Raw genomic sequence first — 15299 nt, 5'->3', positions numbered from 1 at the left:
CCTTCTGGGTTTAACACGCCTCCCTACCCCACCCCCAAGCCAACCCCAGAGCTCCCCTCCATTGTGCACCCCGTTTCCCTGACTGGAAGGGTCCCGCACGCACGTCCCGCTGGATTTCGCAGCTTCGCCAGGGTCTGGGAGGCCTCCCTCTCCTCCCCCGGGTGGCGGGGAGGCAAGGACAGCAATGTGTCCCCGCGATGCTGCCCGCGAGCGTCCCGTTTGAGAGCGCTGGGTCGCTGGGCGGGGTGTGTGGGGAAGACAGGGTGTGTGTGTGTGCGCGCGTGTATGTGTGTGTGTGCGCGCGTGTGTGCGTGTGTGTGTGTGCGCGTGTGTGTGTGCGCGCACGCTGGCGCGCAGCAGGAGGGAGGGAAAGGGGGACGGAGGGGGAGGCGGCGGGCAGAGCAGGGCGGGGGCGGGCGGGCAGCCGCGGGGCGGGAGGCGGAGAGGCTCGGGCTGGAGCAGTGACACTCGGGAGTGCACACACAATCCCCGCTCCAGCCACAGAGAGCGGAGCACTGCGCCGGGTCGGCCGCGCTCTCCCACTTACCGGTGCGCCCAGCGCCCAGGGCGAGCGGCTGCCCGCAGACCCACCCGCCTCGCTGCATCCTCCCGCCACCCGGCCCGCACGCTCCGCGCCCTTTGAAAGGACCTCCCGCTGCTTCCCGGCTCTGCCCGGTCCCCCGGCCCGCGCCGCTCCCGCTCCACTTCGCGGCAACTTCGGCGGCCGCGCGCCGCCAGCTCTTCGCCGGCCTTTGAAGTTAACGGCGCCCGCCGCAAAGTTGGGACACTTGGGCCGGCTGGTTTTCCTCCTATCTGCTTCCGCCCCTGCCCTCCCGTCCCTTTGGTTCCTGGATACCAGTGCTTGGCATCTTGGCCGGAGCCGGGACGTGGACTGTTTCGCACGCCACACCTCGGGGACGGATCTTTCCTCTGCCCCCCTGGAAAAGCAAACATATTTTAAGGTAAGTGCTAAAGGAAAGCAATTCCCGACTCCCGGACGCCTTAGCCCGCCACCTCCAGACTGGCACAGCAGCTTCACACCGAGGGCTCAGCCGGACCGAGGTCGAGGCGCGCGTCCCCCAGCTAGGAAGGGCCCAGCGAGGTCCCGAGGGCGCCCGACCCAGAAGAGTGGCGGGGCGTGAGGGGCGTGGAGCAGGTCGTACTCGGTTTTTCTGGCCGGTTTCGTGGCCGGACGGCTCCGTAGTGTGAGGAGCTGGAGGGAAAGCGCACGGGCCGGGGAGCTCTGGGAGCCGCGTACCGGGTGCAGCGGGTCCGGGAAGCCGCAGAGCCTCCATCCCCGCTCGGGCCCTCCTGCGGGGAAGCCTGTCGCCTCCCTCGCGGGGCTCACGCCTCTGCCTGCCGCCAGAGAAAGTCCGCGGGACTGGGGCCCCGGGGCTCCCGCGCAGGGTCGAGGAGCGAGGGGCCCCGCAGCGCGCGGGACTCCCGCTCGGCCTTCCCGGGGACCCCGCCACTCCATCTCGGCGTTTGTCCTCTGCGTGACTGGCGAGCGCCGTTAGAGACACCGAGGGGGCGGCCGGGGCGGCTCCTCCTGTGGCTCCGGAGCAGAACGCCACCGAGGGACGCCCCTCCGGCCGCAGCCCGGTCACCCGGTGTCGCGCCTCGCCCCGTCTGTGCGCGAGTGGGGTTCGCCGGCCTGCGCCGCCTTTCCACCGCCCTGAGCCTCTCTGCGGTTCATACTCTCAGGAGCCCCAGTGCGTGATTTCGGAATCCCGCTGCTCTTGGGGATACTTCCAACTGGTGGATTCGGGGTGCGGGTTCGCCGCGCCCCACCCAGACTGAGGCGAGAGAGCGCCCCGCGGGCCCCGCTCCGGGCCGCCGAGGCCCTGGGCGTCCGCGGGCACCTCTGCGGGGCGCCGGGCTGGCGCTCGCCTGGGTCGCGGTTCCCCTCGCGGCCCCTTTCGGGGCGCTGTCCATCTCTCGCTCTGGGAACGTTCGGCTCCCAGAAAGCAAGACCTTGAGCGGGAAATGAACCTGAGCAGATGTCTGGTTTTGTCTCTTCAAGTTCTCTGTAGCAACTTAGTTAGGTTGGTTAATCTGTTTACTTCTCCTCTTTCGGCCCCATTAGACCACAGTGGAGAATTTATTTTTCACTGAGTTGCTGGTCTCGCCAAACACACTGCCCTCTCCCCTCCACCCTCCTCCTCGGCCTCGCTTCCTGAACCCTTTTTCTTTTGCGGAGGAGGGAATCTGCCACCTCCTCCTCCCTCCTCCCGCCCGTCCCGGGGCGCCCGTGAGAACCAGGGGAGTCGTCAATGGAAGTAAATAAGACCCCGCTCTCTTCTCCGCCCCCTTCAAACAAGAGAAGTCCTCCCTGGGCTGGCGGAGGTAGAGATAAAACATCCCTCCCGAGGGAGCGGCTGCCAGGACTTGATGGGATTGAATTGTTTTATTATCCTGAAAGAAGTGATGGATGGGTGGAGGGGCACGCGCATGTGGAGCAGGGTGCTGAGGGTGATCGGTATTTATTATTATTAATTATGCTTATTAAGAGTGATAATAAGGCCGTAACCCTGGCTAAGGGCTGTGTTTACACTTGGTTTGATTTTATGTCAGTCTCTTATTACCGTGGTTTCAGAAAGTGAAAACACCAAAGCGAATTAATTGCTCACACTCATTCTGCATATGGGATTAATCAAATGCCAAAAGATACTGTCATTTACCAAAGTTTCAATCCATGAACTTTAAAAGGTTGCAGTCTTATGAAATGTCATTTACCTTCCCCTGCCTTCTTAAAGTTTAAAAAAACTTCTCAACATAATTAATTATGGTCCCAATTCCCATTTTCAATCTAAACCTTTATTCAGGATTATATTAAAATATCCCATCATTTGTTCTGTAAAAGTGGCACTTATGAGTTTAAATTCCTAGTCGGGGGAGGGGGACAACTGGGAATGAGGGGCCCAGAAGTTAGAGAGATTAGTACTATTTCAAATTTCTCTCAAAAACCCCTTGCTTCTTCCTTTAAAGAAAGACATCCCGGGCTCCTTCTCTGCACAGTGCTGAACTCCGTGAATGTCCTTAATCTTTTCCACACACTGAAGCATAACAGCTTGCAGCCTCGTCCCCATTATTGTTTTCATTTTTGTGTCAGGACGTTTTATTCATTAAACCTGTATGTCAAAGACTGAGGCTCAGCATGGCATAACACTCTGTTTTAATTAGTAACTATCATAAAAAAGAAGCTAGAACTCTGTAATGGGCCTAAATTACTATGAATTATGTGTGGTTTAAATTACGCATTTATTTCAGCAGAAATGAAACCATGAATATAAAACATCTTTTAATCACTTGCAGATACAGCTTTTATCTCTGAAGATGTAACAAAATATATAATTGAAAAATACCCTCCAATGAATGAGGGAAGCCCCCACCCTGGGTGATTTGTCCTGGGTCTTATTAACACTCATGTGGTAAAGCATGAATGTTAAAGAAAAAAGACCAACGTCATAGCTTGCCCAGACCCAGGGAGGGTCTGCATTGGGACTCGCAGTCATGGGTCAGTCTTCAGATAACCTGAGAGACATTTTCAATGGTATCCTGAGCCTGGCAGTTCAGAGCTTAGTTTTCTCACTTGAATTCCTCCATCAGTCATTGCATCTGATAGCAGAAAGGGTTTTAAAACTTTAACAAATCGTTTGAGGTGAAGGAGAGACGTTGGGGTGAGTCCACAGCAGCCTTCCTGCCTTCGTTTCTGTAGCAGCCTACCTAGAGAGCTGAATGTGTATTTAAAACCAATTGCTTTTGTTGTCACCACTCTTAGAAGAAGGCATCTCTCATTTTTGGTATGACGGTCGGACACTGGGATGGAGTCCTGTGCCTGAACTAACAAGCAGCTGAGGGACTCCTCAGCCTCCCTCCCTTGGTTTCCCAGATGGGGTCACTGATTCCAGTGACCGAGCCAGCCATGTGTCCTCCACCCTTCCTGCTCCCTGTCCCCTGGTCTGTCTTGCCTTGGAGAGCCATGCACCAGCAGGAACAGCTGGTTAGGTACAGAACCTAACCAGTCAGTTGCCACCCGCTAGTCACCAGGAAGAAAATGCGTGGCCCGGCCTTGTGCGTTGAGCGGCAGGCAAGTAGAAGCTAGCAGACCACTCAGCTTGCTCATCAGACCTTGAAATAATTTCTAAAACCTTAAAGCATTTATTTTGGAATGATTGTTCTGAGGAACATAACTTATCCCTACCCTGTTGGTCTCCAAACATTTACTAGAAACCACAGCACCTTTGAATAGTTACAAAGTAAACCGTATCAAATTGTTGCTTTGAAAACTGATTTCAAAATCCAACTCCTGCAGTATTTAAATACTCCCTTTAGAAATACATTGTATTTTATGCGGTAAAGTTAGGGCACTTTCTGCTTTATTTTTGCTCTGTGTTACAAAGGGAAAATGAAACCACTCTAGGGTGTGTGCGGTGTACTTGGATGTCAGTTTCCACCCAGGAAGAAGAGTACATACTGTGCGACTGTTGTTAATCGCACAGTGGTACGAGACTGCTGATATTCTGTTATGCCCCTTGGGAGTAGTTGACCATGAAATTCCACTATATTTCTGGGGGAAATCACCCCATTTCAGTGTGCTGCCGTGTTTGTTCAAACGCATGCAAATTCATGACTCCTGGAATTTGCCCTTCCAGAGCCCACAGGGCCCAAGCCAGGGCTAGAAGCAGATATATTTTGGGGAGTTCACTTCTTGAACACAAAACCCAAAGATGCAAGATCCATGCCTTCCGTTTTCCTGTTGTGTTTTGCTAGAAACTGCAAACCAACAAATCCATGAATTTAGTCTTTTGAAATATTTAGAAAGCATGAAATGCATATAGTAATATGAATTCTGTCAAGATTTTCTAACAGTGTTGCTTATTTTGCATTTAAAAATTAAGGGTAAAGAATGTGATCAGTGTGGAATAAAAGCAAAGTAGCAACATAGTAATATATGTCCTTGGATTTTCCCTGAGGGCTGAAGAGACAGACCCAGAACAACTGGGTGCTGGGTCCTGATATGATGCCCGTGTTTTCAAGAACTCTGTAAGCTAGATTTGACTTAGATTTCACTTTAACATCTACAAACCTCACATTTATAAGAAATGTCTATAGTTTACATGTCACTCTCTTTTTAGTAACTTTCTGATCCTTTGGAAGCAGATTTATTTCAGTAAAGTGGTAAATGACCCTTGACTTTCATTTATCAATATTTTCTTGTAGCAGATTTGAACATGATGCTCATCTGATGCCTCATATGTTTTTCTGAAGTATTCTGGCCTCACTTGTGAAAACTCTGGATTGAATCTTTAAGAAAGAAAACTATGACTGAAGTTGCATAAATGGATAGCTGAACTGTCAAATGTGTGTTGTAAATCTTCCTCTGAAATAACTTGCTGCCTTTTTAGAGTTAGGAGAAAATAATTCATTTTATAAAATAAGGTTCTATTCAACTTGGAAGGAGCTCTATAAGAACGCATTATGCACTATCAGAAATTAACTAATTTGAGTGGAACTCGTAGGCACTGCCCTGCAGTGTGGAGACCTTTAAACATAATAGCCAGGTTACAGAACTCAAGTTAGAAGCATGCACATTTCTGACTGGGATGATTTCAGCTGGCACCACATGCTGGTGACGGCTGAAGCATATGGAGACGGTACACATTTGTGGGTTTCTTAGGAGGAAGTCAAGACAGCACTCTTGCAGCTGTGAGCTGGAGGAATGCACACTCCGCAGCCCGAAGACACAGCCAAGACAGGGACTCCGATCAAGCGTGTGTTCTATCAACTGCTAAAAGCCACGTCACTGTCTGGTGTCCTCCGAGGAACACCCTTGCCTACACAGATGTAGGTACAATGAGACTGAAGTTAACACTGTCTGAAGTAAATAGACCTGAACTCATAAAGTCCTGAGAAGTGGTTTTTGAAATCACTGTGACTTTTTAGAACCACAGCACAGGAACCATGAACAACTCTCTTTTATACCAGGACTGTTGGTGCTGTTTTCAGACAGTTGGCACACACTAAGGGGACAGCACCACACACTGACTTGGAAATACTGTGTTTAAGAAAGGAAAGTAATGCTCGAGGACCCAATTTGCTCAGGAGCAGGCCCTCCAGCTCAGATGCTGCCGGTGGGAAGTGGCCACGGCGTGTGCCTGATCCCCCTTTGCAGCACACCATAGTGAGATGCGACCCACACGGGGGTATGCACAACTCGAGATGGCCTCTCTGCCTCCTGAGGTCAAGGCATATGCAGAATAAGCAGCAGATTGCCTTGTGGGGCAGTGTGCACGTCACTCCAGCAATGAGATGCACTTCTTTTTTTTTTTTTTTTGGGGGGGGGTGGTTCTGGGAATTGAACTCAGGTGCTCAACCACTGGGCCACATCCTCAGCCCTATTTTGTATTCTGCTTAGAGACAGGGTCTCACTGAGCTGCTTAGTGCCTTGCTGTTGCTGAGGCTGGCTTTGAACTTGAGATCCTCTTGCCTCAGCCTGCAGAGCTGCTGGGAAAATAGGCCTGGCATGAAATGCACTTCTAACTGAACTATCAGTCATGCCCCCCAAAAATATTTCACTCAAACATAAATATCCTTAATCCATTTGAATAATCTTGTTTAAAAAATACATTTAAAAACACATAGTTCATATGTGCTTATTGGTAATGATACACCAGTTTTTCGTGTGTGTTTCATAACGTAGAGCTGACTGTTGTCTGCAGGTCCATACCGGGACTCCATGTTACATTACACACTCACTCAAACGCATCAGTATCACCAAAAGCTTCAAATTCGGATCAGTTCAGAAGTGGATCCCGTAAATGAAGAGACATGTGGCCACGGTGGTGACAGTGAAGGAGGACAGCAGTGTTCATGAAATGCCCATCCCAGTGGGAGAGACCTGCAATGGCTTACCTCCATGCCTGCCTGGGTCTCTGACATGCCAGTTCCATTGGTGATCCTTGAAAGTTTGCAAAAATAAAGTACTTAATTAATCATGGAAAAATGAAACCCCTCTTAAGTGGGAGATAAAAATTTAGCCCTGTAACGACCGCAGTGGCACATGCCTCACTGGTAGGTGGACTAACGGGTGTGTCACGTGTAGGAAAGGCACCTGCCCCAGGTGTTCGCAAGCCTTCTTAGGAACTAAAACACCGTCTCTTAATTATTAAAGTAACCTTGTTTTGGGAGTTTCCCGTAGCTATGAAAATACCCCTCGACAGGAAACGGTAAACTGACATCAGTTAACAGCTTATGGAGATGTTCAGTGGCTGGATAAAGCTGGGTGGAAATGAGGCTACCTCAAGACAGATTTTAGGGAGAAATGACATTTAATTGAGCTCCTTCAGCCTTGCCTTTTCTGAGCGGGCTCCCTCTTTCATTTCCTCTTCTGATAACCCCATCTTGGGTATGAGTACCAGTAACTCCAGGGCTGGCTTCACTGGTCACACTTAGAACTGCACTGCTTGGGTTTTCTGCCCTTGCCATCTCGAGATTCTTATTTTGGAGCAGGGAGTTTTGCCGGGGCCCCTGGGTTGTGTCAGCTGTCCTCATTATGCCTTGGTGTTAATTCAGACATAGGCTTTCGATGTCCAGGAGTTGGGACCCTGAGATTATCTCTGTACGTTTAGACCCAGTGCATATTCACACTTAAAAACTTGACATTTAGTAAAATGTCAAGGAGTATCACTGCGGGATACTCCTTCAGTGGGGTTTCCGGCTGCCCGCATCCCGCCGGTCTCACGGCTTCTGATGACGACGGCCCCAGAGGTCCTGAGAGGGACGCCTTTGCACAGGACTGCAGTGCACAGGTCACTTCTGTTTATGTTCACCTGTTAATGAAGAGGGTAGTTGTGAATCTTAGCTAGTGTGCAAATCAACCAACACTCTCTTACTGGGCACATCAGATGGCCATTGAAAAGCAAAACCTAGCAGAGGTGACGGTCTCCACAAAGTGAAAGGCAAGGCAAAGCCGTGACGTCACAGCCAGCCCTGCCACTCCGCAACCTGGATGTTGCTAGGGAAAGATGTGGAGTGCACATCCCATCCCCCGATGGACCAGGACGCTCACCTCAGCACAGAGCGCCACGTTGTAGAACACGTATGTACATAGGAGCGTTTTACATGTGACACTAAGAGGTTTGGAGGCCACACGGCACAGACACAGGCTGCAGAGTGAGAGGTCTTGGAAAGGGTTGAACAGAAGCTGAGAAAGCCCCTAAGTGAATGACCAAGTCGTGCTGCCTATTGTGTGCATCTATGAATCTGCAACAAGGAGCCCACTACTGTTTACAGCCAGTGCACCAAGAGTAACTTTTAAAAGGGAAAAAAGACTTAGGATAATTTTTAAAGATGATTTCGGATAAATAAGATAAAATATGTAAAATTTAAAAAAATATTTAAAAGCCCCCAAATAAACTAGTCACTCTCGAGACTATTCTTGCTTGCTTATAGAAGCATTGCACAATTCTGTCATCAATCCATCTTGCACCCCATTATGTTCTGAAAATGTCAGTATTCTGAAAGTTTTGAAAAATGCTCTTTTTGTGTATGTTGCTACATTTTCAAAATGTTCTTTGAAATTTCACTGTTTTTTCAGTAATGTTGTCAGTTCTCTGTTAAAGTTGTTTCTTGTGCTTTGAGTTCACATTGTAGATGAAAGCACTTGTGTTTATTACAGCATCCTAATCCTGAATGACCCATGGCTGTTTATAAGGTACTTCCACATCCACTGCCCCGCTTCATCTTCAGAGCATCCCAGGACAATGATGCTGTGCCCTGCTACTCACGAGAAATCTGAAACCCAGTCTCAGGGAAGAGACTTGCCTGATACACAGAAACTTTAAACAAAGTGGTTACTCTCTGGCTTCAGAAGCAACATTGATGGAAATGTCTTCCAATTACAAGTTGAGATGAATGGCCAAATCAGTTTGCCTAGATACAATTTGCTTAGCATTTTCTCACAACTTAATGATTCAAAAATACCTTTTATTTAGCCTAAATCCACAAACTCATCCCCATAATCTAAATGTTTGCTTGCTTGTTTTTGGTATTAGGTATTTAGGTATTTAGGTTTAATGTATTAGGTAAGTGTTTTGGGAAGCTGTTCAAACTCTTTCACTTTTATATTGTTATTTAAGCTAAAGCATAAACAAGTCTAAGAGTAAGATTTACGCTGGTCCTTCAGGATGGAAAGGACTGGCCCTGATAAATAGGTAAGTAATGTCCCACATCTGTCCTGGAAATTCTTCCTTGATGGGGATCGCTGAATGTGAGGTGGGTGTCAGCCCCCGATCGTGGTGGGTCCCCAGGTTCCTAGCCCTGACACCCTAGCTGGCGTCACACAAGTCCTGCTCCCTCGTGAAGGCAAAGGACAGTGTCAGCTTTCTGCAGGAAGTCCACTCATGGCCTTGAGATCCCGCTTGAAGGCAGATCCCTCTGCCTTTCTCCAGCCCTCCGGAATCCGACAGCACCCATCACGCTGGGGAGTTCCGTGCTCCAAGATTCCCTGCCTGTTGTTGAGTCTGAGCTTTGCCCTAGTAGACAAACTTAAAACACACCTTGGAGACAAGGAAAGTCACCTGAACAAGGAAACAGAAGACATGTTTTCTTTAATAAGTAGAACACAAGAAGAAAAACTGAGATTAGAAAAATAAGTCACAAATGTATTTGAGACATATGGAGACACTGCACAGGTGCCCGGCAATCGCAATCGACATGATGCAGAATCCCCTTTGAAACTGGTGGTGCTTACTATTAGTTCACTAGTTGCTCCTCCAGGGCTTACTAGTAGTTCATGGGTTGTTCCACCAGGACTTACTAGTAGTTCACTAGTCTTTCTACCAGGGCCTACTAGTGGGTTCCACTAGTCTATCCACCAGGTTTACTAGTAGTTCACTAGTCATGCCACCAGGGTTTACTAGTGGTTCACAGGTCATTCCACTGTAACTAGTAGTAGTTCTCTGGCATTCCTGAGGTGCTCACTAGTAGGTCTATAGCATTCCTCTGGTGCTCCCTGGTAGCTCTCTGGCACTCCTCTGGTGCTCCCTGGTAGCTCTCTGGCACTCCTCTGGTGCTCCCTGGTAGCTCTCTGGCACTCCTCTGGTGCTCACTAGTAGTAATTCACTAGCTGTTCCACTACTCCATTAGCAGTGCAGCATTCCTAAGGGTTAAGAGCTGAAGTTAGGTTTAGTTAAGATTTTTTAAATAAATATTCCTAAAAACATTGGGTGAGATTGTGCCTGTCAGTGTACCAAGGAGAGCAGTTGCAGATAGAGGAAAGGCTGGAGCAGATGTCCTCCTACATCCTTCACAGCAGGACAGCCCCTGAAGGCAGGCACCCCCACCAAACTGGCACGTCAGTTGTGGACGCCGTCATTGTCTCTAGAGAGCTCCACTTTTGACGTTTGTGCACACTGGCAAAGCATCCCACCCATGGTGGGATGACCCCGCTCCTCTGATGCCTCTATCTCGTGCTGACTCCAGCACCCACCAGCTGCAGCCTCTCCTGGGGTCTCCCTAGTTTTGCAGGTTTATATTCCTATATTATTTCATCATACTTTGATATGAACTTCCTTAGAAGTGATCTTGGGGTCTGTTTGCCTCATCTGCCCTTTGAAAGTGTCCTCTTTTCAAATCATCTCTTAATCCAGAAATAATAATGCGGAACATCCCGGGAACGGGTCCTGATCCGCAGCGCTCTAATCCGAACACGTGTGTCTTAAATCCACTGCTGCGTCCACTGCCCGGGAAGCTGGGGTCCATCCAGTCTTGAGCCTCTGTTAATCCAGCTTTGTTTATTAAGCAGTGCGGCTGTCCTCAGATAGGGTGGGCCATCAGATGCGCAAGCTCTTCCTTGCTCTGTTTTAAGAAAGCAACTCCACAGGTAACTTGCTGTGGGAGAGGACTTGGCAACTCGTTTGAGAAACTGGCCCCACTCTTGTGGGTCAATGGAAGACTTCTCGTTATAAACGGACACTTGTGTCCTTTATGTCATTTGATGTCGTAAGGGCCCTGAGAACAGTTTTCCACTCTGCAGACGAGGAAACAGTGGAAGACAGAGCCTCCGGGGACAGAAGCCTGCCGGTGTGGCCGCAGCGGACTTCTCCCACTCAGGTCTTCTCGCCCTGAGCCGGTGATCTTTTCTTCTTTGGCTTTGGCAGTCTTTTGGCTCCTCAAACTTCAATAAATAAAAGTAAGAATCGCATGATAGTGAAAGACAGAAAATGTAAAAAGCAGGAACAAAATTGAATTCAGATGTGGTTGAGAAAATTCAGTCCTGAACTGATGGGAAGCCAGACTTCAGGAAGAGTTCACCTCAGATCTGGAGAGCTGAGCTAAGAGAGCAAGATGGAGAAAGAAAGAGGAAGTCACAGTGGGGCTGTTGCCATGCCTGCAGTCCCAGCTGCTCGGAAGCTGAGGCAGGAGGGTCCCAGCTGCAGGCCTGGGCAGCTCATCCTTAAGGATCAAGTGAAGCTTCCGGAAGGGTAGGCGGAGCGGGGTGGACCAGCGACGGCCTCGCACATCAAGGCCTGGGTGCCACCAGCACAGGGACCTCACCTGAGCTGCCTGCTGGTCCTCCTGGGCCATCAGAACCCGTGTCCTGGAGAGTGTGACTTCCTCTTTGCAGGACAGACCTGCCTTTGTGTCAGGGGCGAGGGGCTGGGCCTTCACAGGAGGGCTCGTGGAAGACACGTGTAACAGGAGGTGGCTTTTAAGTCCTTTTTTTTCCACAGAGACAACTAAGTACATGTACCCCTGCCTCCTCCCCCACCCCTTTTCTTTTTCCTAGAACTGAGAACTTAGGATTTGGCCATATGAGCTATGTAAGGTCATTCTCGCTTTCCGCCTGTGCAGCGTATCATCTTGGTTCTAGTTACTCAAGTCGCTGTGAGAGGCCTCTTGGTGTTTTTGGAGTTCTAAAGTAAACTGCATGAGGGTCACAGGACCAGGAAAGACCAAGCCGTCTACAACGTGGCTTCTCAGGGACTGTGAGCACCCTTGTGTCCTAGGAGTGCCTTGGCAGAACCCACCCAGAGCCACTGGACCAGAGTCCTCTTCCTGAGCTGGGCGGCACGTGGGCACAGGACAGACCAGGAGGCTCTGGCCTAGGCCCTTCCTCCACTTAGGCAGGATGCACCCCAGCCAAACCAGAACGTCCCTGTCCAGGGGAGGACGCCCTCCAGGCACGCCTGCACTTACCTCCGCCAGACATCGGTGCGTCTTAAGCAGGAGAGGTAGCTTAGAGCATGCCTGGACCGTGCGGTGGCCGTGCTCATGCCTGCCCCTGAGATCCACCCAGGACCGTAAGGACACACTAGGAACTTGTCCTACACTCAGCAGTCCTAAAATTGTCCAAAACACCATGCCTGACTCTGCCTCACGTCGTCACTTGGTGGACCAGCTCCCTGCGGAGACCAGAGTTGGTGGGGGTGTTTTCAGTCTCCTCCATTCAGTACAGGCCCACAGGACGCTGTGAGCGGTCACTGCTCTCGGGAGGGTGGTCAGCACTGCAACTGCCCTCAGTGTGGAGACGCCCACTCTGCCCTTAGGGCCTCTTGTGCACAGTTGGAAGGGGTCTGAGGAGGCCGTGGACTCCGGGTGGCAGAGTGGGGGTGGGCCGGAGGACCCCACCTGCCAAGGACCCCCCCCATAAGGGGAAGCCATTGACCTACTTGTGGCAGAAGATGAAACAGGTGGTGTGACTCAAGGCTGCGGGGTCAGCACGGCAGACCAAGGATGGAGGGAGAAGCTGGGATGACCGTGAGCTGCTAGGCCAGGTGACATGGGTGACTTGGGGTGGTGGCACGTCGGGTGGAAAAGAACAAATGTGGGAGGCTGTGCAGATTGGCAGGAGGTCAGGAATGGGTTACCACGAGGCCCTGGTCTAGTGCTGTCCCCCAGCAGGGGCCTGGTGTGTGCCGCTTTTCTTTCTTTTCTTTCTTTATTTTTTTTGTGGTCCCAGAGACCCAACCCAGGGTGCTTTACTAAGGAGCCACATCCCCAGCTGGTTTTTCTTTTACTGTTTTCCTTTTTCTTTCTTTCTTTTTGAGCCAGAGTGCACTACGTTGCTTAGGGCCTTGCTAAGTTGCTGAGACTGGTTTTGAACTTGCAGTCCTCCAGCTCAGCCTCCTGAGAGGGTGGGATTACAGGTGCGGCCGCCCGCCGCCCAGCTGCCCAGCGTGTGTCTGATCTTCACACACAGCCTCAGGCGGCCTCCAGCTGCCCCCAGGGGAACTTCTGCCACGTTTCAGCCATGGGCACTGAGTCTCAGCACGGTCCCTGCCCACCTATAGTCACACTGTAGAGACACTCTGCGGAGGAGGGAGGGGTGCTAGACTGAGCCCTGAGCCTGGGCCTTGCTCCTCTGGGCACAAGCTCTGTCCATCACTGAACAAGCCCCCCCCCCCCCCCCAGTGAAAATGTGTTCCGCAGGGACAAAAGGAAACATAAAATACGAAAGCGTGTGAGCAACGAGTCTGGCTTTCCTGGAGGACAGGGGCCTCTGGGTCCCCAGGGGACTTGCAATAGGCACTTAATAAACAGGAGTCGACTTCCTAACAGTGTGCAGACAGCGCTCAGATGAGAAACCATGTAAGTAAGCACCACGCTGCCCCGTCCTGGGAACAGTCTCCCCGAGGTTCTACAGCTCTGTTTTGCAGTCTCCCTGCAGAGAGTCAGGAAACCCCTCGGTCTGCTGGATACTCCCTGTCCCTTCAGGGTGGCATCTTGTCAGATAAGCCTTTTCGTCGCGCACTCCAATCTCCTGCACCCTAATGTCCCGCCGGCCCCGGGGTGAGCTGCAGCGCCTGTGGCCTCTAATCCTCTTTCATCTGGTAATGGGCCCAGAGCAGCTGGTGTCCTTCTGGGCTTAGTGGGGCCAGTTATTCCTCTCCTGGTGGGACTGCCCGAGCTGCAGTGAGCCAGGGCGCTCCCTGGTCCCCGTGGCCCCCTTGGTGGCTGATGGATGCAGCAGATTCCCAGGTGTGAGGCCTGGGTGGCCGGCGTCTGTCCTTCCCGGCCCCCTCTGTGTCCTCATTGGTTGAAAGTCCCTTCTCATTCCCTACTTGCTCGGTGCTCAGCCTAGAAGGCCCGGTCCTGCACTCACCTCTGCCCGCTCTGGCTGCTGGGTTCCTCCTCGGGTGGCCTCCTGGGGTTGCTGGCTTGCCCACGGTCTCCTTACCCACTGGCACAGGCAGCAGGAGCACCAGGGCACCACCAGGGGCAGCACGGAGCAGGGAGGTTGCCCTCAGAAAGCTGGAGTCGGCCCTGCCCTGCCCCCGATGGCCCTGATGGTCCATCACAGAGGCTGGACCACGAAAGAGCGATTTGATGGAAGCTTAATGGAAGATGCAGCCCATGTGTCCAGCAGACGTAGCTGGCAGAATCCCCAAAGCAACTTGTGAAACCAGGTCTGTCACAGGGCAGGGGTGCCCCTGAGCGGAAGGAGTCCGGACCTTGCTTGGGTGGTGGGCGGGCAGAAGGAGGAGAACCTTTCCGTGTTCAAGGTGCTTTGGAAGGTCGCAGTGTTTCCGGAGGCTGATGCAAAGAGCCTGGGCCCGGCTTCGCTGTGATGGACGGCAGGGAGTGGGGCCTCTCCAAGGCCGACTCCAGCTCTGTCCTGCCCCTGACCTGCAGCCCCTGCCGTCACGCTGTGTTCCACAGGCCATCGGCTGGTGCTGTCCCTGTGCAGTGTCACACAATGTGCAGGGTCTTGGCACTCTCAGGGTTCCCTCCTGCCCAGTGATGGTGGTGGACCTGTCTGCTCTCTTCTCTGAGCTCCCCTGGCCTTTCTCTCTGCCTGTCAGGGTCACTCCCTGTGGCCTGTAGCCGTCCCTCCTCTGGGGCTGCTTCATGTTGGTGTCCAGTGGCCTCAGTTACAGGGCGTGTGGCAGGTGTGACCTGTGGGTTTTATTTAGTTGATGTGTGTGGATGTGGTTTGTGAAGAGATCCAGTCATATTCCAGATCACTTGATATTCTTATCAAATTTTTCTTCATAACTCCTATATCCATCTTATTCTCTTTCCTGCTAAGTTACCATAAACCACCACTTTCCAGAACTAGAACATGGCTTGAGACTTCTTCCTTCTTTGGAAGAAGGAACTTTTGACCAAGTAGTGTGCCTCAAATATTATGCATGCCTTCACCTGGAATAAAATTCAAAGAAGCAACTCTGTGTGTGTGTGTGTGCGTGTGTGTGTGTGAGAGAGAGAGAGAGAGAAAGAGAGAGAGAGAGAGACAGAGAGAGCATGTGTGTGAATGTGGGTGCATGTGTGTGTATGTGTATGAGTGTGCATGT

At 51.3% G+C, this 15299-nt stretch overlaps 1 protein-coding gene across 1 annotated transcript in view; it reads left to right on the top strand.

Moving 5' to 3' along the window:
- The first annotated feature begins 454 nt into the window (after nucleotides 1-454).
- Nucleotides 455-15299, top strand: part of Ndnf (neuron derived neurotrophic factor) — a 33085-nt gene continuing 18240 nt past the window's right edge. Inside the window, 1 exon segment of the mRNA XM_047567001.1 lies at nucleotides 455-962. The gene's annotated coding sequence lies outside the window, so the exon portion shown is untranslated.

Source organism: Sciurus carolinensis, chromosome 10 (genome assembly GCF_902686445.1).
Source record: "Sciurus carolinensis chromosome 10, mSciCar1.2, whole genome shotgun sequence".
Classification (NCBI taxonomy): Eukaryota; Metazoa; Chordata; class Mammalia; order Rodentia; family Sciuridae; genus Sciurus; species Sciurus carolinensis.
This window is presented reverse-complemented; position numbering and strand designations above follow the sequence as displayed.